The sequence below is a fragment of the Capricornis sumatraensis genome, chromosome 1 (genome assembly GCF_032405125.1).
Source record: "Capricornis sumatraensis isolate serow.1 chromosome 1, serow.2, whole genome shotgun sequence".
NCBI classification, from domain to species: Eukaryota; Metazoa; Chordata; class Mammalia; order Artiodactyla; family Bovidae; genus Capricornis; species Capricornis sumatraensis.
This window is the reverse complement of record NC_091069.1, coordinates 23,422,437-23,448,462: the sequence shown is the minus strand read 5'-3', so window position 1 is coordinate 23,448,462 and position 26,026 is coordinate 23,422,437.

The window sequence follows — 26,026 nt, the reverse complement described above, 5'->3', positions numbered from 1 at the left end:
GAAAATTACTAAAAGGATATATCAAGAGTAGGGATTCCTGCTAGACTGATTCAACAGGATTCTTGCCAAAGGCCGGTCAAGAACTTAGGAATCAAAATGGGGAGAGGGCAAGGAACTTGACCAGATATCAAAGGTGATTAGATATCAAGAAACCTTGCAACAAGCTTTCATTGCTGGGTAGACCAAAGTTCAGGTTTAGTATAGTCAAGTTATAGTTAAGAAGAGGGCTCAAAGAAACCCAACAAGAGTTTGGTCAAGGAGAGTTTTGTCAGCATACATGAACTATTATACATATATCTATTTCCTAGCTCTGTCTGCTGAGAAAGCCTATAATCAGGGATACCCCGTTAGCAATGAGCACATGCAGCTCCCAGACGTTGGTTGCTCAATTCCAGTCTCCAGCAAAAGGAACTAGGACTCAGAGAAATAGCTGAATCTGTTTCTGGGGCAGGGAGAGAAAAGGAAGCTAATACACTGATATGACTGACTAAATAATGGAGAAGGGGCAAATCTTCCTCATAGAATTGTTCTAATTAATAAATGTGTAAGGAATAAAGGAAATTAAAAAATCACTATTAAAGCAAAGCAGTTATAATAGCTACAGTCAAGATCAGTTGATAGATTCTAAAATATATCAGTGAAACTTATAACGAGAAACAGGTCATTTGTATAGGCACAAAATATCTCCCCATATACTTACTAATTACTATAGTGCTGTTTATATATGACTACAAACTCTGTGATGCTTCTGTCTCCAGAAAGCAGAGCTTAATACCTTTTCCCTTGAATGTGGGCTGGACTTAGTGACTTGCTTTTAGCAAATAGAGAATAGGAAGGGGAAAACCAGACAGCACCTTCGTCAAGTGATTAAAGTTACAGTCAGTAGTCAGAAGTCATGTTGACTTTGTATCCCTATTATGATGAGGTGATGACATCACATCTTGTGATCCCCTCCCCCTAAATCTGGAACTTCAGTCTAATCAACAACATCCGGGAGATGCAACATCATATCCCAGCCTGGATTCTAGAACAGAGGAAAAGGGCATTCCTGGAAAAACCGATAAAATTCTAATAAAATCTGTAGTTTAATACTAATTTAATTTCTTAGTTTTGATAAATGGACTAAGGTTTTGTAACATTAGGGGAAGCTCGTAGAAAAGCAAAAGGAAAACTCGACTGCATTTCATATCTTTTGTTAACAGAAAATTATTTCCAAACAAAAAGTTTTTAAAAACTTTTTTTTTAGTGTTTAGGGTGATATTATCTATAAGAATATGGCAAACAGGCCAGAGACGTTTCTGGAGTAGTACGCACATTTCGGAACAAGAAGACGGATTCAAGCCCTTCCTTTCTATTCATTATTGTTTTCTTTTCCTGGGAAGCCCACTTAATATCTCGGAACCTCAATTTGCTCATTTATACAATGTGACTAATGAAATCTCACTCACAGGGCAATCAAGGGGATTAGATCCAAGTGCTGGATTAGATTCAAGGATTAGTTTCAAATGTGAGAGGCCAAGATGGTAGTAAGTGTAACTGTCCTGCAGTTATCTACTCATGTTCAAGTTTTAAATCTTTCCAAAGAACCCTTCTGGCTAGAGCATCAGGTGGGCCAGGCGGTCTCATTACCCTTTGCACAGTGATTGTTGACACCTAGTAAGTTAGCATCAACTTGTTGTAATGAATGAATATACTTTCATCCCTGTAGTAATGATATTTATTATTTTCTGCCTCGTGTTTAAAGTAATTTAATGGGGATAATCCTCATTTCATAGGTAAGGCTAAAGATATGCGCAAAGTCCTTTAGGAAGGTGGAGGTAAAGCTGAAACTCGAGTTGTTGAGATTTCTCAGGAATTAGCATTTTCCGTCTTAGTAACCAAGACCATTCCTCTGACCTGAGGTTCCTTATTGTAAGATGGGAACTCGGCAGACACAGCTCTGGTGTGGGTAAGAATAATCACAACAGGGAGATCTCGGTTTCCCTGAGGACTCTGATGAGTGAGCGCATTTTCAGGGCAGTGATAATGAAGCACTGCTGCCCAGTGAAGTCCACCACGAGCTGGGAATGTCTCCCTGTGAAGCTGTGATAAGTCCTGGCGGAACTCTGCAGTAGTCCATGCCTGTTCTCTGACTCTACGCTAACTCTCTCTCAGGGTGTTGTCATCTCAGATCCAAGAACTCCTTTCTCTTCCTCTTCATCAGAACCTCCATTTCCTCCAGACCTCAGACTCAGTTGCCCAATTTGCAGAGGCTGGGATCCTAGAAACCACTCTAGATGGCTTATACAATGCTGAAAAGGGCTAGACTCTTGAGCTAACGTAGCGTTTGAGAAGACACAGTTTTGGAGTGGAGGTTCTACAGTTTGCTGGCTGTGCCACACTGGAAAAGTCACTTAACTTTTCTGAGCTTCCATGCCCTTCTTTGTAAATGGATTACTAGAACCCAAACCATCATCATGGGATGAGGATTAACTAACTGCAAGAATTTGTGTGAAATGATTTTGAAACTTTTCTTCTCTCTTTCCTAGCCCAGAGTAGCAGGGATTTGGAAGAAAAAACTAGAAACAGGAATATCTTTATCTGAAACCCACTACATGTGGGTTTCTGGCTGTTGTCAGATGCTGGGAAAGGCATTTTTGAGTGGGGGCGTGGGAAGCACTTTTTCATGCTCTCAGATAACAAAGTGAATTGCAATGCAGGACGCTTCCCACTCATGTTACAGAAGCGTGGGGAAACGCCCGCAAATATGCAGAGAATGTTTCCCTTCTCTGTGCCTCCTCACCATTTTGTTCCCCCTTCACGGTTCCTCCGGTGCTTTTCTAGAATCCGTTATTTCCCCCTTTGTTTCCCCTTAGACTGTGAACTCATGATCTGGTCCTATTGTATTTTCAGCTCCCAGTACAGGGCCTGATCCAGTGCTGGTGTCATTTAGTGTCCCCTGGATTGATTCATCTAATTGGAATGCCCCAGGCAAGTTGGAAAATACCTGATTGAAATTTTGATATTTATTTGGGGAGAAGATCATGTTTAGAAATTGATCCATCTTTGCTAATTGGGCAGAATGGGCTCTTTCCTTTGAAATCTGATCCCGATACATCATCTCTAGGGGAGCTCCTATTAGCATGTGACACTTCACTGTTGTGCGATAGCTTTTCCCCAATTACGTTTTGGTGCTAGCCAGCGCATTTTTGTTTTCTTTCCAATAGAAGGGTAAATGTTGAAAGCAAAACATGGGTCACATTCATCTCTTATGGGAAGCATCCTGCTGTCCTTTGGTGAAAATAATTGCTGGATTAAATAGAAGCCTGGATGATAGAGTAACCTTGTACTTCTTTATAGTTATTTACAGTTTTGAAAAATGAGGTCATCTCATTAAAATCTCACAACAGCCCCATAAGGGAGGCAGGCCTATATCATCAACCTCATTGTTTGGATGAGGAAATTGAATTTTAGGTAAGTAATGTGAGTTTCTGAACACCTAAGTCAGTACATAAGATCTGGGCTTCCAAGTCATCCATGCTACGTCACTTCAGTTGTTGCTGACTCTTTGTGAGCCTATGAATTATAGCCCTCTAGGCTGCTCTGTCCATGGGATTCTCCAGGCAAGAATACTGGAGTGGGTTGCCATGCCCTCCTCCAAGGAATCTTCCTCACCCAGGGATGGAACCCAAGTCTTTTGTGTCTCCTGCATTGGCAAGGGGGTTCTTTACCACTAGCACCACCTGGGAAGCCCATTCAACTCAGAGGGTAACCTTTTTCTCCATAGTCTTCCTGGCTACCCTAAGTATAAACTCTGTCTTTTTAGTTATTTGGTGAAATCTTAATTCCATACTCCACTGAGCCCCTTGTTAGTATGTTTTGCTGCAGATTGCATTTATTTCTCTGTTTTGTAGAAAACCTCATTAATACAGTTTTGCTGTTCATTCTTCTGTATGCGTAACATCAATTGGCTTGAAGATAGCTGAAATAATTGGACTGTGGGGGTTCTGAGCTTGGAGTTTATTGTCAAGTCAGCTGTCACTGATGCTTCAGTGATGTGGGGAACTCAACCATGCAAAGACCTTTTCTCCCCCCTCTTACCTGCGAATCCTGCAGTATCAGCATATTACAGGTAGCCTTACAGAATGCTAATTTTGTCATCCAGAGTCTAAATAACCAGAAACACAACTAGGGAGCTGTCTTAATTTGGTGTAGTAGCAAAGGAAAGTTAATTTTTTTTCCCTCTCTGTCATCTTAACACTTTATGAGAAAGTCTGAGCGAGAATTTCTCAGTTTCCTCATCCATGAACTTTGTTCACTGATTCTCTCATTTATCTGCCTGGCCAATTACTGTTTACTGTTCATCTGCTCAATACCAGGCACTCAGACATGTGTGAGGATAGAAGGGTTAAGAAGAGGCCCAGGTGCATCATGTTCTCAGGCTGCGGGCAGAGGGAGCCTTCACACTGGGGGTACTTTTAATCATCCCAGAGGTGTGAACAGCACCCTGGTAGCCCAGTGTGGGATGGACTCAAGGGCATCCTCTTGAGGGGAGAACCTGAACTGAGTGCCAAAGGGCTGGCTGGCTAGTAGGGGACCACCAGTCTACCCAGCAGAACTGGACTCAAAACCTAGGTTTTCTAACTCTTGGGGAATTTTTAAGTCCTGTATACCACCATGGTCTCCTTAGCAAAAACATCCCAGGATAAGGGGTAGAAGGAGGAGGGTGGGCTTTTATGCTTCGGAATCGGTTATATACAAAACACAGAGACCTACCGCAGGGTGACTGACGACTTGAGCTCACATCATGTAGTTTGTGGAGAAGGCAATGGCAACCCACTCCAGTACTCTTGCCTGGAAATGCCACGGACGGAGGAGCCTGGAAGGCTGCAGTCCATGGGGTCGCGAAGAGTTGGACACAACTGAGTGACTTCCCTTTCACTTTTCACTTTCATGCATTGGAGAAGGAAATGGCAACCCACTCCAGTGTTCTTGCCTGGAGAATCCCAGGGATGGGGGAGCCTGGTGGGCTGCTGTCTGTGGGGTCGCATGGAGTTGGACACAACTGAAGTGACGCAGCAGCAGCAGCAACAGCAGCAGCAGCCGCAGCAGCAGCATGCTGTTTGAAATTGCTGAAGTTTAGGAGATCTCAGCGAGGGGTGAGAGCTTCTCAGGTGGCTGCTGCTGCTGCTGCTAAGTCACTTCAGTCGTGGCTGATTCTGTGCGACCCCAGAGATGGCAGCCCACCAGGCTGCCCCGTCCCTGGGATTCTCCAGGCAAGAACACTGGAGTGGGTTGCCATCTCCCAGGTGGTGGTAGTGATAAAAAATCTGCCTGCCAATGCAGGGGACACAAGAGAAGTGGGTTCAATCCCTGGGTTGGGAAGATCCCCAGGGAGGAAGTAATGGCAACCCACTCCAGTATTCTTGCCTGGAAAATTTCATGGACAGAGGGGCCTGGTGGGCTAACAGACCATGGGGTTGCAAAGAGCCAGACACAACTGAGTGACAGCGAGGAGTGAGGATGGAGAGCTGGGCAGAGGCCAGGGCCAGGAGGGACCTGTGGCCTGAGCCATGGAGGTCTTACTTAGCCTGTGGGTCATGGGAGATATGGAAGGGCTTTTAGCAGGAATGTGTCCTGCTGACATCTGATGCTGTGAGAGCTCACTGGGGCAGTGATGGAGGGAGAGAGAGAAGGTTTCATGAGAAAGACAGAGCAGGCCAGGATAGACGCAGCACTTGTGCAGATGCACTGCTCAGCCAGAGGTGCTCAGAAGGCAGCAGCTGGTTTGGAGCTGGACCAGATTTCAGGGGACCAGATTACAGGGAGCTGCCTATCAACTATGTGACCTTGTATGCTGCGCCTGTTTTCTGTGATCCCCCAACCCCTTGTCCATCAGATGAGTCTAGCCATCCCTACTCGGCCTCCTCACAGATTCCAGCCAGTGAAGAAGCAAGCCAGGGTGCCGTCTAAATGGTCAGTGCTGTCAAATAGGATTTGTTATAGTCACTGAATTCAGGGCGGTGGTAAACGATAGACTGTGGACCAAATATGGCTTGCTGCCTGTTTTTGTAAATAAAGTTTTATTGGAACACAGCTGCACAAATTCACTGATGTATTGTCTTGGCTAGTTCCACAGTAGGATGACAGAGCTGAGTCGTGGAGACAAAAATTGCATGGCCCTAAAATATTTATTATCTGGCTCTTTACTGAAAATGTTTGCTGGCTTCTGGTTTAAGTCATGGGTTATTGGTTCTGACAAATTTAATTATTAATTGACTTGGTGAAATTCCCGAATCTCTTCCATTTATGGATTTGACAGTGATTGGGCAGGAGACTGTGGCTCTTGTGGGTGTCTGGCTTTATGGACTTGTCTCAGAATGATTTCTTGTAGGGTAGGGGGTATAGTCAACTTTGGAGCCCTGCCAAGCTCCTCTCTTGTAGGAAACATGCAAGGCATTTGCTAGCGTCATTTAGTTAGTTTCATTCTGGGCCAAACCCTTAGAAGAATTGCAAAGGAAAAGGTGCCAATAGGCTTCCTGTGAATCCCTGCCTAAAACATTTGCATTTCTTTTCCTTTCTTTCCTGGTAGTAATTTTAGTCTGATTGTTGTTCATTTCACTTCGTCCCCCATTTCCTAGAGTAATCATGTCTCTCTACTTCCCTCTCCCAGCAATTTTCTTTCTTTGATTCCAATTAACAACCTGTGTAGTAATAAGCAGAAACCTAACTGAACTATGGTTATTACTGCTGCACGATTCGGCTCCAGCCATCATGTAACACTGTCACTTCTTTTGTTCAAATTATTCTTGACACCCCTTTGCCTTTTCTGGCACCCAGGATGGCAATTATACATTTATAGATGGATCAGAACTGGGGAGAAGGGCCACTGGCCTTCAGGTGTGCTCCCCTAGCCTGCTTTTTATTGCCTGTCTCATACGAGAAACCAGTTTGGACTAAGTTTCTATGTTAGGCCGCCAGCGATTCTCAGCTCCAGAAATATCAGGAGGATATAGAAGCTGCACGTGCTACTAAATACTGTCTGTGTTTAAAGCAAATAGAGCAACACGTGATGCACAAACACCGATCAGCTTTATTTCTCGCTTTGCTTTCACTCGCTAAAAGAGAGTCTCTTGTGAAGCTGACTTTGGAATCTGTGCTCTCAACTATGAAAAGGGGCCCACCTTCCCAGGCCTTATTTCCACTTCATATCCAAGAGGAGGAAAAAAAAATAAAGGGAAAAAATAGAACATCGATGCTGGCAGAGCCCTTGGAAGGAGCACAGCCAAGACTTCTCACTGTGCAGATGGTGTCAGGCCCAGATGTGCTGCGTTCATTTGTTTATTTATATGAACAACTGTGGGGCGGCTGCTGGGTGCCAGACGTTTCTTCATTTGTTCAGGGTTCATTTGCTTATTTGTCTGAAGTACAGTTGAGGATGACTTCCTGCTGCTGTCCTGAGCTGGTGACCCGACCTGGAGGCCCCTTACCATGTCCAAGCCACCAGGCACACTTTCCACCCCAGTCTCGCCTCTCCTCTGTCCACCCCAGAGGGCTTTATTCCCCTTTCAACAGCTACTGTCTTGCCAGTGGGATTCTGCCACATCAGCCCACTGGCCCTCACACCCTAGAGCTGAGCTGCTTTCGTTGTCAGGGTTTGTATGAAAGAAGACTCAGATGTAGGGAACAGAGGTCGGAGAGCAAAAATGCTCCTGGACTCAGAATATGCACAGTTGTTTGCCCTGAACAGTGTTGCCTGATTGCCCAGAGGTGAACCTGGGTTTCTGCATGGATACCTGCCTAGTTTTTTGATTCCCAAGATGGTCCTTGAACCTGCCATCATGGGACTCATAGTGGAAACTTTCCTCTAGAAAAGCCTGTCTATTCTCATCCAGGTCTGAGACCATGAGGGTGAGGTGTGGACCGGTGTTCCCAATAGCGCCGGTCAGGTGCTATTTCTGCTCAGGAAGCACGAGGTGGCTCCGTTTGGCTTGAGTAGAGTGATGCGTGTGTGTGTGTGCTTGCTCAGTCATGTCTGATTCTTTGTGACCCCATGGACTGTAGCCCACCAGGCTCCTCTGTCCGTGGGATCTCTCAGGCAAGAATACCAGAGTGGGTTGCCATTTCCTTCTCCAGGGGAGCTTCCAGGCCCAAGGATTGGATCCATGTCTCCCACATCTCCTGCGCTGCAGGTGGATTCTTTACCACTGAGTCACCAGGGAAGCCCCAGAGAGTGATGGAAATATTGGAATAAGAGATTTGACTTTATTCAAAGGGGAACCCCTATGGCAGGATTTAGGGTAGGGACGGACATGATCAAAGTTAAACTTTGATGAATTTCATCTGTCAGTGATATGTAGGTTAGATTGAAGGGGATTAAGCCTGGAGAGGAAAGTTGAATTAGGCAGTGGTGGTGGTTGATGGTTTAGTCACTAAGTTGTGTCTGACTGTTGCGATCCTGTGGACTATAGCCTGCCAGGCTCCTCTGTCCATGGGATTCTCCAGGCAAGAGTACTGGAGTGGGTTGCCATTTCCTTCTCCAGGGGATCTTTCTGACCCAGGGATTGAACCCAGGTCTCCTGCATTGCAGGCAGATTCTTTACCAACTGAGCTATGAGAGAAGCAGTAGTTCAAGGAAAACAAATTAAAGAAAAAAAAAAAAAACAACTTTAAACATGTGAGAATTAAACTGAATTTACCTCCAGGTAGGGCAGGGAGAGACTAGTCAGCCGGGGATGGAGGCCATTGGAGAATGGTGCAGTAAGAGAAAGGGGTGTCTCTGGGGAGCAGCCCTTGTGAAGAGGCTCCCACACCAAAGGCTGAGGCTCATAAAGGCAAAAGCTCAAGGTTGACAAGGAATCTTGGTGGTGGGTTTAGTTTTATTTTTTAAGTATTTATTTATTTGGCTGCACCAAGGCTTAGCTGCGGCATGCAGGATCTTCGTTGTTCCAAGCCATATGGGATCTTAGTTCCTTGACCAGGGATCAAACCTGTATCTCCTGCATTGATGGAGGTGGATTCTTTACCACTGGACCACCAGGGAAGTGCCCTGGGTGGTGGTCTTAAAGAAACTCTCAGTGAGTCAGTCCAGGATTGGCTGTTGCTGTGAACTCCACATCTGTTGTTGTCGTGAACTCCACAGCCTGTTGGTTGTTGCTGTGAACTCCACAGCCTGTTGCTGAGCTCCACATTTGTTTGCTGATTCTGGACAGCACAAGTTCATCATCGGCCTGCTGGCCCTGATCAGTTTTCCCGAAAGTCTTTGCTTTGATTCCTTCTCCAGAGCCCTGACTGCTGGCTGAGGATTCAAGGTCTGAGGGTTCAAGGTCATCCTGAGCGAGTCTGTACGCATATGCTCAAGACTCGGCAAAGATTGGCTTTATCACAGATTCTTACCCAGCTGTGATTTGGGCTCCGTGTGACCTTGGGCAATGACCATAACCTCTTTGAGCCTCAGTTTCTTCCCTGTAATAACACTTATTTTGTTGGGGGGTGCAATGAGTGTTAAATGAGATAAAGAATGTATCTGACACGCAGCAAGCATATGGCTGTTGTTTAGTTGCCAAGTCACGTCTGACTCTTTTGCAACCCCATGGACTGTAGCCCACCAAACTCCTCTGTCCATGGGATTTCCCAGGCAAGAATACTGGAGTGGATTGCCATTTCCTTCTCCAGGGGATCTTCCCAGCCCAGGGATTGAACCTGCATCTCCTGCAATGGCAGGAGGATTCTTTACCACTGAGCCACCAGGGAAGCTCAAGCATTCAGTAGGCGCATGGTGAATGCTGCAAGGAGTAAAGATTGTCCAATGGGAGAAACACTCCCAGACGATCCATACTTCCTTGTTGAAATCCTGCTTCTTGCAGGGACTTCAAGCTCTAGGAAAGCACCTTTCAAAGCCATGTGCTTGGTCAACCAGCAGGGCAGCACTGAGTGATGTGTGTCTGGCTGGTTCCTTCTCTCCTGATTCCACACTCACCATCTCTCTCTGCCAATCTGCCCTTCTCCCTAGGGACAGAGGAGATGGGTCACCTTCTTGACAAGGCAGCACTCACCTCACCCCCCTGCCTGACCTGTTCCAAGATTTAAGCTGTTACTTAATTTGTTCCCCATTAAGTACAGACACCTTCTGGTCTCCTCACCTTTAGCAGAGCTTGGAGGAGGAGCTGGGAAGGGAAGTTAAGACATCCGGAGGGGATCAGCTTCCTGGACAACCCTTTCTGATTTCCCACAGCCGTCGGAGGCTATAGGGGGTAATTGTTTTCCAGCAGTGAAGGGGGCCCCCAGAACCAGGGCTGGGGCCTGGCCACAGGCTCAGGAAGGGAGCCGATGGGTGCGAAGGCTATGAGCCGAGCTCAGCTCTCTGCAGCAGCGGATTTGTTTTAAAGTCACAACTTTCCAAAAACCTTTCACCTTATGTTAGCTTCCTCTGAAACGCTTATCTGAAAAGTTCTGGCTTGTGCACAAAATATTGAGCTGTGCTGCATCCTGCTTGACTCCTGGGATGGGTTTTGAAGTAATCAGCCTTTGAATTTCAAGGAGCCCTTAATCTTCTTTGACCCACATGGAGCCACAGATTAGCCTGTGAAAATCATATGTAGCTATTTCTTTAAATCCTTCCCTGGTTTACTTTTATGGGGATTTTGAATCATAAAATGTTTCCGAGTTGAAGACCCCTAAGAGACTGTTCACGTAGGAAGCTGAGACCCACCTTCCAGTCGTCTCCATCCTCAACCAATTTTTTCAGTGTGCAAGTGCTGCAACAGTGCTGGTATGCCAACTGTGTGCTTGGCACTTACCTTATGCTTTATCTTCCATGTAGCCTCCTGAGATTGACATTAGTGTTTCCATCTTACAGATTGGTAGTCACTCAGTCATGTCAGACTCTGTCTCAAAGATCTTAGTTAGGAGTCCAAAGACTTTAATGATGGAGGAAGGATAGTGACAGCAACTCTCACCCCAAGGAGAGCAAAATACACATGTCAGCTTGAACTCCAGAAAAACACTGATAGTTCTTTCCCTTTGGAGTTGACATTTGGAGGATCAAATCAATTCTTTGAGACAGGGCAGAATGGGACAGGGAGACAGGAAAAGATTAAGATTTGATCTCTGCTCCCAAAGAAGTTGGGCTTCTCTGGTGTCTCAGACGTTAATGAGTCTGCCTGCAATGCAGGAGACCCAGGTTCAATCCCTGGGTCAGGAAGATCACTTGCAGAAGGGAATGGCTACCCACCCCAGTGTTCTTGCCTGGAGAATTCCATGGACTGAGGAGCCTGGTGGGCTACAGTCTATGGGGTTGCAAAGAGTCAGACATGACTGAGTGACTAACACATACTACATAAACAGCAAGCCCAAAGAAGTTTGACATGGGAGGGTTGGCCAATGTGGGGCAGACCATTAGACTCTTCCTGGTCCCATCACATGAGGAAACACAAAGTTGTGCGGGACCAGAGCCTGTGCAGCCCACTTCAGGTCTCCTGTTCTCTCTTGGAACCCAAATGCCAGCCTTTTTATTTTTTTTAATTAATTTTTATTGGAGGATAGTTGGCTTTACTGTATTATGTTTCTATTGTAGAGCAAAGTGAATCAACCTTACATATACATATATCTCCTCACTTTTGGATTTCCTTCCCATTTAGGTCACCACAGAGCATAGAGTAGGTTCCCTGAGCTACTGGAGTAGGTTCTCCTATTAGTTATCTATTTTATACATAGTATTAACAGGGTATATATGTCAATCCCCAAATCCCAATTCATCTTACCCCTCTTTTTCTCCCTCCTTGGTGTCTATATGTTTGTTCTCCATGTCTGTGTCTCTATTTCTGCTTTGCAGATACATTTATTTGTACCATTTTTCTGGATTCCACATATATGCATTAATATATGATACTTGTTTTTCTCTTTCTGACTTCCTTCACTCTGTTTTGACACTCTCTAGGTCCATCCAGTGTCTACAAATGGACTTCAAATGAAGGGTCCTTAGAGCAAGATCTTAGTTAGGAGTCCAAAGACTTTAATGGTGGAGGAAGGAGAGTGATAGCAACTCTCACCCCAAGGAGAGCAAAATATACACGTCAGCTTGAACTCCAGAAAAACACTGATACTTCTGTCCCTTTGGAGTTGACATTTGGAGGATCAAATTGATTCTTTGTGTCCCCTCTCACCCCAGAAACCTCCTCATGTTCTAGGCCCCTGTGAAGTTCTCCTCTTCCAGGGCCTTCCTCATTTGCTCAGCCTCCAGGAGCCCTCTCTCAGATACTCCAGGTGTCTTTGCTACCTTGGGCCCTCCTCTTGTAAGCTGGAGCTCTTAGGGAACTCACAACCTCTCTGACACTCGGGTTTGGTAAGATATGGATGGACAGTATTCAGATAGGCCCTGCCCTCTCTTCCTAAACACCTGCAGTGAGTATCGAATGAACAGTGGGGAGAAAGCCCTCGGTGAGCTGTAAGTGGTAAAGCTCACCATGGGCTGCTTCTCTATAGTTCTATCAAAGTGTGTCCAGTCCTTCTGTTATGCCTGGACCGGACACAGCATTGGTGACCTTAAGCCCCCTGCAACTCTTGCCCAGAGTAGGTGCTCCACCCAAGATTTGGGGGCTGACCACGGCGGCAATTTCTGGAGTCAGGCCTGGTTTAGAATTTGTATTATCTTATTATCCTTGTGACCTTGAGGAATATACTTAATCTTGCAGGGCCTCCATTTCTTTTTTTATCAAATGGAAAGGAAAAGTAATTATTTTAGAGAACAGTTGAGGGAATGAATGAAGACGTGTATAAAGTACCTAGTATACCTCTTGGTACATCATCTACTAAATTTTGCTATTGTGTTTGGAAAATCTTCTAAAAATGCTTACTAATGTATTTCATGTGGTGACTCTGCTAGGCACCAAACACGAATGTTACTCAGGGTCACTGGTCATGCTGTGTGTGTTCTCAGCCGCTCAGTCATGTCTGTCTCTTTGTCACCCCATGGACTGTAACCTGCAAGTGTCCTTTTGTCTATGGAGTTTTCCAGGCAAGAATACTGGAGTGGAATGCTGTTTTCTTTTCTAGGGATCTTCTCGACCCAGGGATGGAAATTGCATCCCTTGCATTTCCTGCATTGGCAGGTGGATTCTTTACCATTGCACCATCTGGGAAGTCCACTGGTCATTAAGAACATGCAAATTAAAACAAAAATTGGATAACATTTAAAAAATATTGGGAAAATCTAAAATATTGGTTTTACTAAGTATTAGAAATGACACAGGAAAGCAATTCCTCTCATTTATTGTTGGTGGGTGTAGAAATTGAATTTTGAAGAGCAATTTCACAGTTCCTACTTACATTGAAAATATGCGGACATTTAAAATTCAGCAATACAGTCTCTCAGTGTTTACCCTAAGGAGACATTTACATATGTAAATTATGAAAGATTTACAAGAGTTTTTACTGCAGCATTATTTTTAAGAATGAAAAACTGATTCAGCTTTTCCTCTCATCCATTATCCAACCATAGGGAGAGGCCAGACTTGGCGAGTTAGTCAAGAGTCTTCTAATTCACTGTGTATGTTGGGACGACCCCATCTTGGGGCTTCAGCCAAAGCTCAGACCGAAGGACTTCCATGTAGGATCCATTAAGATTGCAGTGCAGCCTGACTATGACTTGGATCCCAGACTATGGAGCCTTTGAGGTTATGGTTTTAAATGTGCTCAGTCGCTCAGTTGTGTCTGACTCTTTGTCCTCATGAACTGTAGCCTGCTAGGCTCCTCTGTTCATGGAACTTTCCAGGTAAGAATACTGGAGTGGGTTGCCATTTCCTTCTCCAGGGGCTCTTTGCAACATAGGAATTGAACATGTGTCTCTTTAGTCTGATTTCAGTATTGATCATCTGGTGATGTCCATGTGTAGAGTCATCTCCTGTGTTGTTGGAAGAGGGTGTTTGCTATGACCAGTGCGTTCTCTTGGCAAAACTCTATTAGCCATTGCCATGCTTCATTCTGTACTCCAAGGCCAAACTTGCCTGTTTCTCCAGGTAATTCTTGACTTTCTACTTTTCCATTCCAGTCCCCAGACAACTCCAGATGATTCCAGTTCATCCCAGATGACTCTACACATGGACATCACCAGATGGTCAATACCAAAATCAGATTGATTATATTCTTTGCAGCCAAAGATGGAGAAGCTCTATATAGTCAGCAAAAACAAGACCGGGAGCTGACTGTGGCTCAGATCAAGAATTGCTTATTGACAAATTCAGACTTAAATTGAAGAAAGTGGGGAAAACCACTAGACCATTAAGGTATGACCTAAATCAAATCCCTTATGATTATACAGTGGAAGTGAGAAATAGATTAAAGGGATTAGATCTGATAGACAGAGAGCCTGAAGAATTATGGATGGAGGTTCAGGACATTGTACAAGAGGTAGTGATCAAGACCATCCCCAAGAAAAAGAAATGTAAAAAGGCAAAATGGTTGTCTGATGAGGCCTTACAGATAGCTGTGAAAAGAAGAGAAGCAAAAGACAAAAGAGAAAAGGAAAGATATACTCATTTGAATGCACAATTCCAAAGAACAGCAAGGGGAGATAAGTAAGCCTTCCTCAGTGATCAATGCAAAGAAATAGAGGAAAACGATAGAATGGGAAAGACTAGAGCTCCCTTCAAGAAAATTAGAGATACCAAAGGAACATTTCATGCAAAGATGGGCACAATAAAGGACAGAAATGTTATGGACCTAACAGAAGCAGAAGATATAAAGAAGAGGTGGCAAGAATACACAGAAGAACTGTACAAAAAAGATCTCCATGATCCAGATAATCATGATGGTGTGATCACTCATCTAGAGCCAGACATCCTGAAATGTGAAGTCAAGTGGACCTTAGGAAGCATCACTACGAACAAAGCTAGTGGAAGTGATGAAATTCAGTTGAGCTATTTCAAATCCTGAAAGATGATGCTGTGAAAGTGCTGCACTCAATATACCAGCAAATTTGGAAAACTCAGCAGTGGTCACAGGACTGGAAAAGGTAAATTTTCATTCCAATCCCAAAGAAAGACAATGCCAAAGAATGTTCAAACTACCGCACAATTGCACTCATCTCACATGCTAGCAAAGTAATGCTCAAAATTCTCCAAGCCAGGCTTCAACAGTACGTAAACTGTGACCTTCAAGATGTCCAAGCTGGATTTAGAAAAGGCAGAGGAATCAGAGATCAAATTGCCAATATCCATTTGATCATCAAAAAAGCAAGAGAGTTCCAGAAAAACATCTACTTCTGTTTTATTGACCAAGCTGAAGCCTTTGACTGTGTGAATCATAACGAGCTGTGGAAAATTCTGAAGGAGAAGGGAATACCAGACTACCTGACCTGCCTCTTGAGAAATCTGTATGCAGGTCAGGAAGCAACAGTTAGAACTGGACATGGAACAACAGGCTGGTTCCAAATCTGGAAAAGAGTACATCAAGGCTGTATATTGTCACCCTTATTTAACTTATATGCAGAGTACATCATGAGAAATACTGGGCTGGATGAAGCACAAGCTGGAGTGAAGATTGTCGGGAGAAATATCAATAACCTCAGCTATGCAGATGACACCACCCTTATGGCAGAAAGTGAAGAGGAACTAAAGAGCCTCTTGATGAAAGTGAAAGAGGAGAGTGAAAAAATTGGCTTGAAGCTGATTCAGAAAACTAAGATCATGGCATCTGGTCCCATCACTTCATGGGAAATAGATGGAGAAACAAGGGAAACAATGATAGACTTTACCTTTTTGGGCTCCAAAATCACTGCAGATGGTGACTGCAGCCATGAATTTAAAAGACACTTGATCCTTGGAAGGAAAGTTATGACCAACCTAGACAGCATATTAAAAAGCAGGGACATTACTTTGCCAACAAAGGTCCATCTAGTCAAAGCTATGGTTTTTTTGCCAGTAGTCATGTATGGATGTGAGAGTTGGACTGTGAAGAAAGCTGAGCACCGAAGAATTGATGCTTTTGAATTGTGGTATTGGAGAAGACTCTTGAGAGTCCCTTGGACTGCAAGGAGACCCAACCAGTCCATCTAAAGGAGATCAGCCCTGAATGTTCATTGAAAAGACTGATGCTGAAGTGAAAACTCCAGTGCCTTGGCCACCTGATGCAAGGAACTGACTTGTTTGAAAAGACCCTGATGCTGGGAGAGATTGAGGGCTGGAGGAGAAGGGGACAACGGAGGATGAGATGGCTGGATGGCATCACCGACTCAATGGACATGAGTTTGAGTAAATTCAGGGAGTTGGGGATAGACAGGGAGGCCTGGTGTGCTGCAGTCTATGGGGTCCCAAAGAGTCAGACACAGCTGAGCGACCGAACTGCACTGAACCAAACTCTTTAGTCTACTGCACTGGCAGGTGGATTCTCTACCACTGTGCCACCCGAGAAACCTGGTTCTTAAATACTTGTCTTCAAAAATGAGAACGCTGAGGACTAGCGATGCTAAACAACTTGTCCAAGCTCATGCAGCAGTTTATTGACAGAGTTGTCAGATAATTATACAAGGTTGTTGGTTGGTCATAATTCTTGGAGTTCTCAATCTCATGTCAATTATCATAAAGTCTAAACATGACCTTCTTTGTACTTTTTGATTGCTAGTGATTGGTACATTGGTATCGAATCTAGACATGCTATGAAAACATTTTGAGATTATACATTCTCCTTTTATACTTGTAATCAAATGATGGCATGTAGGCATAGTGGCAGATCTGAGACTTCAGGCTGGGTTTTTAAGGCAGGGGGCTCAGCAAAGAGTTTGCCTGGCTTGTATCCTAGGGATCCAATGTGACACACAGTCTCCAGCCATGGGTCTCACCTAGGGGACCGGCACTGTCTGGAGACTTTGGTGGTGGTCATAACTAGGAGGGGAGGGAGTGTTCCTGGCATCTAGTGGGTAGAGGCCAAGGATGCTGCTAAACACCCTACAATGCATCCAATGGTGCTCACAGAAAAGAGCCATCTGACCCAATATGTCCACAGTGCCAACGTCGAGAAAGCCTGCCTGCATGTGAAAGGCTAAATGCTGTATTAATGGCTATATAAGAGAGATTCAGAGGTGGGAAAGGTCAGAGCATGAGCAGAAATCTTATCTGTACCCCCCACCCCTGACACACACATATGGAGCACTAAATCTCTTACCTTTCCTGCCATCTTGGCAGAGGGGGCTTCCCACACCCACTCCATCCTCCTCCTTGAAAGTGGCATCTAGAAAGGAAACCACCACTGAGCCCAGGGTAGGGTGAAGGAACTGCTGGGTCAGCTCATCAGTGTTCAGGTGCATTGGAGAGGGTGACTTAGAGCAGCGGTCCTCCACTTTTTTGGCACCAGAGACCAGTTTCATGGAAGACAATTTTTCCATGGACCAAGGAGGAAGGGGGGTGATTTGGAGATGATTCAAGTGAATTTCTTTTATTGTGCAGTCTATTTCTAATCTAATGGCACCACTGATCTGCCAGAAGGTACTGGTCCATGGCCAGGAGGTCGAATTCCTTAGAGAATTCTAGATCTGAGTTTGCTCTCCTCAAACCCTACCATCATTCCTCTGCTTTAAAAGTGCAAAGGCATTGGCTTTTGTGCATGACTGTGGTCCACAGAGTTCCAGCTCTGAGCCTCCCTTCCCTTCCCTCCCTCTCACTATTCCCTGCCTTCTGTCCCCAGTGGGCTACTAGTCTGAACAAGTCGTTGAAGAACACGGCCCACTCCTTTTCACTGCTAAGACCTTCTATGTGGTTTTTTTGGTGGGGGGGAGGTGGAAATTATGCTCAAAAATACCAACTTCCGTTTTCCCAGAGGATGGCTTTCTGAAGACAACAGACAGATGTTTAAATTAATTAGGAGTAGAAACAGCACGATGAAGTTTCCTCCCTGAAGAGCTATGGAGGCTGTGAGCCTGAATTTTTTTCTTCCTGCTAAAAAGGTTGCCTTTCAGGAAATGAATTACTAGCATTTTCTGAAGAATGGATCCTTTTGAACACCCTTCTTCCTTAATTCCCTCCTTTGAGAGAATATTGCAAATATGTGACTTGAGAGTCTGGCTTGGAAGCAACTAGTTCCTTCCCTCCTGTTTCCCTCCCCCAGTCTCCTCCTCCCCTTTATAGGATGGGTAGCATTGGGAAGGGCCCTGACTAAAGCCTCTCAGGCAATCAGTGGCAGAGGTGGCTGGAAGACAGGCCTGTACTCTGCCTGTTTCCTCTCCATCCTTAGCTCTTTGGTCTTGGTGGAATCAGTGATTATTTCTGATCTTCTTCATCTGATATCTGCAAAGTCAGTGTAGAGACAGATGGCAGCTCCTTCTTTTCATAGGCTTCTTTAGTGCCTGAGTGATAAAGAATTCACCTGCCAAGGCAGGAGACACAGGTTTGATCCCTGGGTTAGGAAGTTCCCTTGGAGAAGGAAATAGCAACCCAGCTGAGTATTCTTGCCTGGGAAATACCAAGGACAGAAGAGCCTGGTGGGCTACAGTCAGTGGGGTCTCAAAAGAACTGGACATGACTTAGCAACTAAACAACAACATTCTTTTCACTCAGTGTGGCATTTATTCCTGAGTGGTCTCCAGGAATATAAAGGCCTGCTCCCTCCATCCTTCTCCTTTTCTTGTTTTAAATAAATACATGGATTAACATATACACTGTACTATATATAAAATAGATAAGCAATGGGGACCTACTCTATAGCACAGGAAACTATATTCAGTGTCTTTAATAACCTATCATATAAGGGATTCCCTTGTAGCTCAGAATTTTCCTGCAGTGCAAGAGACCCGAGTTCAATCCCTGGGTTGGGAAAATCCCCTGGAGAAGGAAATGGCAACCCACTCCAGTATCCTTGCCTGGAAAATCTCATGGACAGAGGAACCTGGTGGATTGCAGTCCATGGGGTTGCAAAGAGTCAGGCACGACTGAGCGACTAACACACATAACACACATAAGGGAATGTAAAAAAGATATATACATATGCATAATAGAATCATTTTGTTGTACACTTGAAACTCAGTTCAGTTCAGTTCAGTCGCTCAGTCATGTCCGACTCTTTGCGACCCCATGAAATGCAGCATGCCAGGCCTCCCTGTCCATCAGCAACTCCCAGAGTTCACTCAAACTCATGTCCATTGAATCGGTGATGCCATCTAATCATCTCATCCTCTGTTGTCCTCTTCTCCCCCTGCCTTCAATCTTTCCTGAAATCAGGGTCTTTTCAAATGAGTCAGCTCTTCACATCAGGTGGCCAAAATACTGGAGTTTCAGCTTTAACATCAGTCCTCCCAGTGAACACCCAGGAGTGATTTCCCTTAGGATGGACTGGTTGGATCCCCTTGCAGTCCAAGGGACTCTCAAGAGTCTTCTCCAACACCACAGTCCAAAAGCATCAATTCTTCAGTGCTCAGCCCTCTTTATAGTCCAACTCTCACATCCATACATGACCACTGGAAAAACCATAACCTTGACTAGACAGACCTTTGTTGACAAAGTAATGTCTCTGCTTTTTAACATGCTGTCTAGGTTGGTCATAACTTTCCTTCCAAGGATCAAGTGTCTTTTAATTTCATGGCTGCAATCGCCATCTGCAGTGATTTTGAAGCCCCCCAAAATAAAGCCAGCCACTATTTCCCGTTTCCCCATCAATTTGCCATAAAGTGATGGGACTGAATGCCATGATCTTAGTTTTCTGAATGTTGAGCATTAAGCCAACTTTTTCACTCTCCTCTTTCACTTTCATCAAGAGGCTCTTTAGTGCTTCTTCACTTTCTGCCATAAGGGTGGTGTCATCTGCATATCTGAGGTTATTGATATTTCTCCCGGCAATCTTGATTCCAGCTTGGGCTTCTTCCAGCCCAGCGTTTCTCATGATATACTCTGCATAGAGTTAAATAAGCAGGGTGACAATATACAGCCTTGACGGACTCCTTTTCCTATTTGGAATCACTGTGTTGGTCCATGTCCAATTCTAACTGTTGCTTCCTGACCTGCATACAGATTTCTCAAGAGGCAGGTCATGTGGTCTGGTATTCCCATCGCTTTCAGAATTTTCCACAAGTTATTGTGATCCACATAGTTTATTGTGATCTGCACTTGAAACTAACACATTGTAAATTAACTACACTTCAATTCAAAAAATTAAATGTATATATTTAAAGTGATGATGATTTGATGTACACATACACAGTGAAGTGATTAACACACTTGGTAATTAATATATCATCTCCTATCGTTGCCTTTTTTGGTGATGAGAGCACTTGAAATCCAATCTCTTGGCCAATCTCCAGTGTTTATTGCAGTTTCATTAATTAGAATCATCATCCTCCTTTCTCCTTGACTCTGCTTCCCCATCTCCCACCCCACTCTGCACTGTATCACCTGATGAAACCTTCCCAGGACACACTCAGGAACACTAACACAGATAGCAGAGTGTTTTGACCAGATACCGTCAGTCCTTCTTGTGTATTCCTCACTGCAAAACACACAGGAGTATACTCTGTGTGTGGTAGTAGTTTTCAAGTTTCTTTTATCTCTCCCAAGAGTTTTCCGAAATTACTCTAGCTGGACTTAATATTTTACTTCATTTCCCCCTTTCTAATTCAGAGGTCCCTTTTTTCTTTTGTTACTAATAGCAAAAAAAAATAAATAAATAAATAAAAATTTTTTTTAACCTATAGAGTGTAGATAATGGTGAACCAGCCTGAAGGCAGAGAGTCTGTACCATACAATGGTTGTTAGCTTATTTTGGTATGAGATTTATAATTCAATTATGGTTCTAAGGGTAGTCACACCTTTGGGAAAAGGAACTGTAATGAACACGGGCAGCTGGACCTTTCTAGACGGACCTTCTTCCTCCTATTTCTTAGAAAGCCTTTATGTTGTCTATAAGCTTTACAAGCAATATTTTATAATCAACCACCCTTTGTTATGAATCCTTTTGGAGCTGAGCAAAAATCAACAAGCATTCATTTGCTCATTCAGCAAATGTTTCCTGAGCATCTGTGCTGTAGTAGGCTCTGAGGCTACAGATATGAACCAGAAAGAACTGTATCTTCCTGAAGCCTACAGACAAATAAAGGAATAAATAAATTGACTCATTGTGTCAACTGTTTTTCTAAGGGTTAAAAATTTAGTGGTAAATAAGATGGATGAGCTTTCTTGCTGATATATAAGTTATATTTTAGGAGAGAGGGAAAGAGAAGGAGAGAATATCAACAAATAGGCAGATATGATATCAGCTAGTATAGTGAAAAGGACTTATTTTAAGACCCTAGGCATAGAAAGACTTGCATTTGTTTTTCTTTGGGATGGTTTTGTCACGACCTCCTGTACAATGTTACAAACATCTATCCATAGTTCTTCAGCCACTCTGTCTACCAGATAGTAAGGAAATCAAACCAGTCAATCTTAAAGGAAATCAACCCTGAATATTCATTGGATGGACTGATGCTGAAGCTGAAGCTCCAATATTTTGGCTCCCTGATGCAAAGGCCTGAGTTGTTGGAAAAGATCTTGATGCTGGAAAAGATTGAAGGCAGGAGAGGAGAGAAACAGGGGATGAGATGGATGAATACCATCACTGACTCAATGGACATGCATTTGAGCAAACTCCCAGGGATAATAAAGGACAGGAAAGCCTGGCATGCTGCATGCAGTCCATGGGGTTGCAAAGAGTTGGACACAGCTGATCGACTGAACAGCAACAGGGAAAGACTTGCTTGTCCTGAGGCTGCTACTGGACTGTCAAGAAGAGGTGAGCACATCAGCATCTGGAGGAAGAAAGGTTCCAGGTGGAGGGAGCGACAGAGGCCACTAAGTAGCCTGAGTTTATTGGGATTGAGGACAGAAAAGCTGTGGCTCAGAGAGAGGATGTCAAAGGAATATGGTAGCATGCAAAATACATCAGGGCATATAAGCTGGGGTATAGAATTTGACTTTTATCCCCATGCAGTGGAAAACAACTCAAAAGTTTTAAGCAGAAGATTGGCACAATCTGATTTCTGTTTTAAAAAGATAAAAAGTTTTCAATTAGCAATAATCACGCCTCAATAAACCTCATTGGCTAATTGAAAAGATAAAAAGACTCTAGGTTTATTGAATTTTGGCATTAATTTTTTTTTTGTCTTCATGAAACAAATTGAGAGCTTTTGGAACAGTTAGGAAAAGTAGTTCTCAGATTTTGGTTTATGTCAAAATCCTCTGAAAAGATAACAAGCAATCCATATAATTAAAGCTATGGTTTTTCCAGTAGTCATGTACAATGTGAGAGTTGGACCATAAAGAAGGCTGGGTGCCAAAGAATTGATGCTTTTGAACTGCGGTGTTGGAGAAGACTCTTGAGAGTCCCTTGGACTGCAAGGAGATCCAACCAGTCCATCGTAAAGGAGATCAGTCCTGAATATTCATTGGAAGAATGGATACTAACGCTGAAGTTCCAATACTTTGGCCACCTGATGTGAAGAGCTGACTCATTAGAAAAGACCCTGATGCTGGGAAAGGTTGAGGGCAGGAGGAGAAGGAGGTGACAGAGAATGAGATGGTTAGATGGCATCACCAACTCAACGGACATGAGTTTGAGCAGCTCTGGGAGATAGTGAAGCACAGGGAAGTCTGGTGTGCTGCAGTTCATTGGGTCCCAAAGAGTCAGATATGACTTAGTAACTGAACAACAGAACCTAAACTTGCTGAAGTCTGTAAGGGTCTGAGCCTCAGTTTGCCTTTTTTTTTTTTTTTTTTTTGGCCTCCACCAAGTTTCCTAGGTGATTGTATTCATACCAAAGTTTGGAAATCACTAGACCAGAAAACAATGCAATTATCTGTTATTTAAAAGTTAGATAAAAATGCAGATGTGAGCTCAGAGGTTCCAGATGAGTTTTTCAATGGCAGTCCCTTAATCATATTTCAGGTTTCTTCTGTGCTATCTGGAGAAGGAAATGGAAACCCACTCCAGTACTCTTGCCTGGAAAATCCTATGGATGGAGGAGCCTGGTAGGCTACAGTCCATGGGGTCGCAAAGAGTCAATCGTGACTAAGCGACTTCACTTTCACTTTCTGTGCTATTGATCTAGTCAACAGAACTATAAAACAATTGCACTCAAGAATATAAAAGAAAATGTTCAAAATATCAGTCAACAGAGTCCAGCAATGTATCAAAAGAGTAAGATGGCATGATGAGGCAGAGTTGTTATCCAGTCAACTGAAGTTCGACATCAAGGAAACATGTAAACACCATCCATTATATCAACAAACTGGAGGAGAAAACCTTTATAGTCATAATAGGAAATGCTGAGAAGACATTTGATGAAATTCAGCAGTAATTCCTAATAACAACTCAAAAAGTGGAAACCAAGTGAAATTATTGAATATGGTAAAGGATAAGATAATAATACCAATTACTAAAAACTGATAGCAAGTATTATTTTAAGTGGAAAAAACTGTTTTAATTAAAATCAGGGACGATTTAGCTTGGATGCTATTCCTTTTATTATTAATGTTTGAGAGGTTATAGTGAATACAAAAATATAAGAAAATAAAGTAACTGCTGTAAGCATTTGGAAAGAAGAAATAAAGCTGTATCTTTGAGCTTGTGATTTATTTTATGTTTGAAAATCCAAGTGACTCTTGTAAAATTGTTACAGTCATTAAGAGGATATGTTAAGGTGGCTGGATATAGGAGCTATCTACAAAATTATTAATGACTTTTCCCTTCTCATTTGATATGAAAATAACTTATTTACGATAGTAAAGAATGTGGAGTACTTAAGAGTCATAAAACAAGAAGCACAATGAATCTATATAAAGAAAGCTATAATGCAAGAAGACATCAGAAATATTGTGGTTTAGGTTCAACACCACTGTAATAAAGTGAATATTGCAATAAAGTGAGTGCATTAATTTTTTGGTATTCAAATGCATATAAAAATTATGCTTACACTATGGGATGGTGTATACTGTATAATAGTACTGTGTATAAAAGTCAGTGAGCATACCTTAATTTAAGAATAGTTCAGTTCAGTCACTCAGTCATGTCTGATTATTTGTGACCCCATAAACTGCATCATGCCAGGCCTCCCTGTGCATCACCAACTCCTGGAATTTACTCAACCTCATGTCCATTGAGTCGATGATACCATCGAACCATCTCATCCTCTGTCGTCCCCTTCTCCTCCTGCCCTCAATCTTGCCAAACATCAGGGTCTTTTCAAATGAGTCAGCTCTTCACATCAGGTGGCCAAAGTATTAGAGCTTCAGCTTCAGCATCAGTCCTTCCAATGAATATTTAGGACTGATTTCCTTTAGGAGGATTGGTTGGATCTCCCTGCAGTCCAAGGGACTCTCAAGAGTCTTCTCCAACACCACAGTTCAAAAGCATCAATTCATCAGTGCTCAGCTTTCTTTATGGTCCAACTCTCACCTCTGTACATGACTACTGGAAAAACCACAGCTTTGACAAATGGACCTTTGTCGTCAGAGTAATATTTCTGCTTTTTAATATGCTGTCTAGGTTAGTCATAGCTTTTCTTCCAAGGAGCAAGCATCTTTTAATTTCATGGCTGCAGTCACCATATGCAATGATTTTGGAGCCCAAGAAAATAAAGTCTGTCACTATTTCTATTGTTCTCCCATTTGCCATAAAGTGATGGGACCAAATGCCTTGATCTTCGTTTTCTGAATGTTGAGTGTTAAGCCAATTTTTTTACTCTCCTCTTTCACTTTCATCAAGAGACTCTTTAGTCCTTCACTTTCTGCCATAATGGTGGTGTCATCTGCATATCTGAGGTTATTGATATTTCTCCTGACAAACTTGATTCCAGCTTATGCTTCTTCCAGCTCAGGATTTCTCATGATGTAGTCTGCATTTAAGCTAAATAAGCAGGGTGATAATATACAGCCTTGACATACTCCTTTCCCAATTTGGAACCGGTCTGTTGTTCCATGACTGGTCCTAACTGTTGCTTCTTGACCTACAAGGTTTCTCAGGAGGCAGGTCAGGTGGTCTGGTATTCCCATCTCTTTCAGAATTTCCCACAGTTTGTTGTGATCCACACAGTCAAAGGCTTTGGCATAGTCAATAAAGCAGAAATAGAAGTTTTTTTGGAACTTTCTTGCTTTTTCTATGATCCAGTGGATGTTGGCAATTTGATCTCTGGTTCCTTTGCCTTGTCTAAATCCAGTTTGAACATCTGGAAGTTCTTGGTTCACATACTGTTGAAGCTTGGCTTGGAGAATTTTTGAGCATTACTTTGCTAGTGTGTGAGATGAGTACAATTGTGTGGTAGTTTGAACATTCTTTGGCATTGCTTTTCTTTGGGATTGGAATGAAAATTTAAGAAGAATGAAGATTTAAGAAGACTGTAGCATAAAAATGCTAACCAGCCGTGGGGCACGCTGGCTTCAGTAGTTGAAGTGCCCATGGGGTTAGCTATCGCACAGCATGTAGCAGCTTCCCGGACCAGGGATCAGACCCATGTCCCCTGCCTTGGCAGGCAGATTCTTAACTATTAGACCACCAGAGATGCTCTCAAGTCTTGTTTCTATGCCATATATAAAAATACATCCCAGATGAATTAAAGAGGTAAATGTAGACACATGTGAAAAACCACATGTACAACATAGGAATTTGGACTGTCTGGTTAATTGAAAAGGTAAACCCCAAAATAAGAATGTCAAGGGCTATTTGAATATATGGAAATTTAAATTTCTGTGTATACAAAAAGACTCCACAAATAGCCAATTATCAAAGGTAATGCTGATAATGAACAAAGCATGAATATTAAAAAGTATATTTATTTATTTAGCTGTGCCAGGTCTTAACTGCAGTCTGTGGGATCTAGTTCACCCATCAGGGATTGAACCCAGGCCCATTGCATTGGAGCACAGAGTCCTAGCCACTGGACAACCAGGGAAGCCCCAGCATGAATATTTTTAACATCCCAAGATATCTTACAAGTTGACAAGAAGAAAAAAAAAATTAATAAAATGAATAAAAGGCATACATTGCCAATTCAGAGAATTATAATTAAATAATAAATGGAACTTGGTGTTTCTTACCA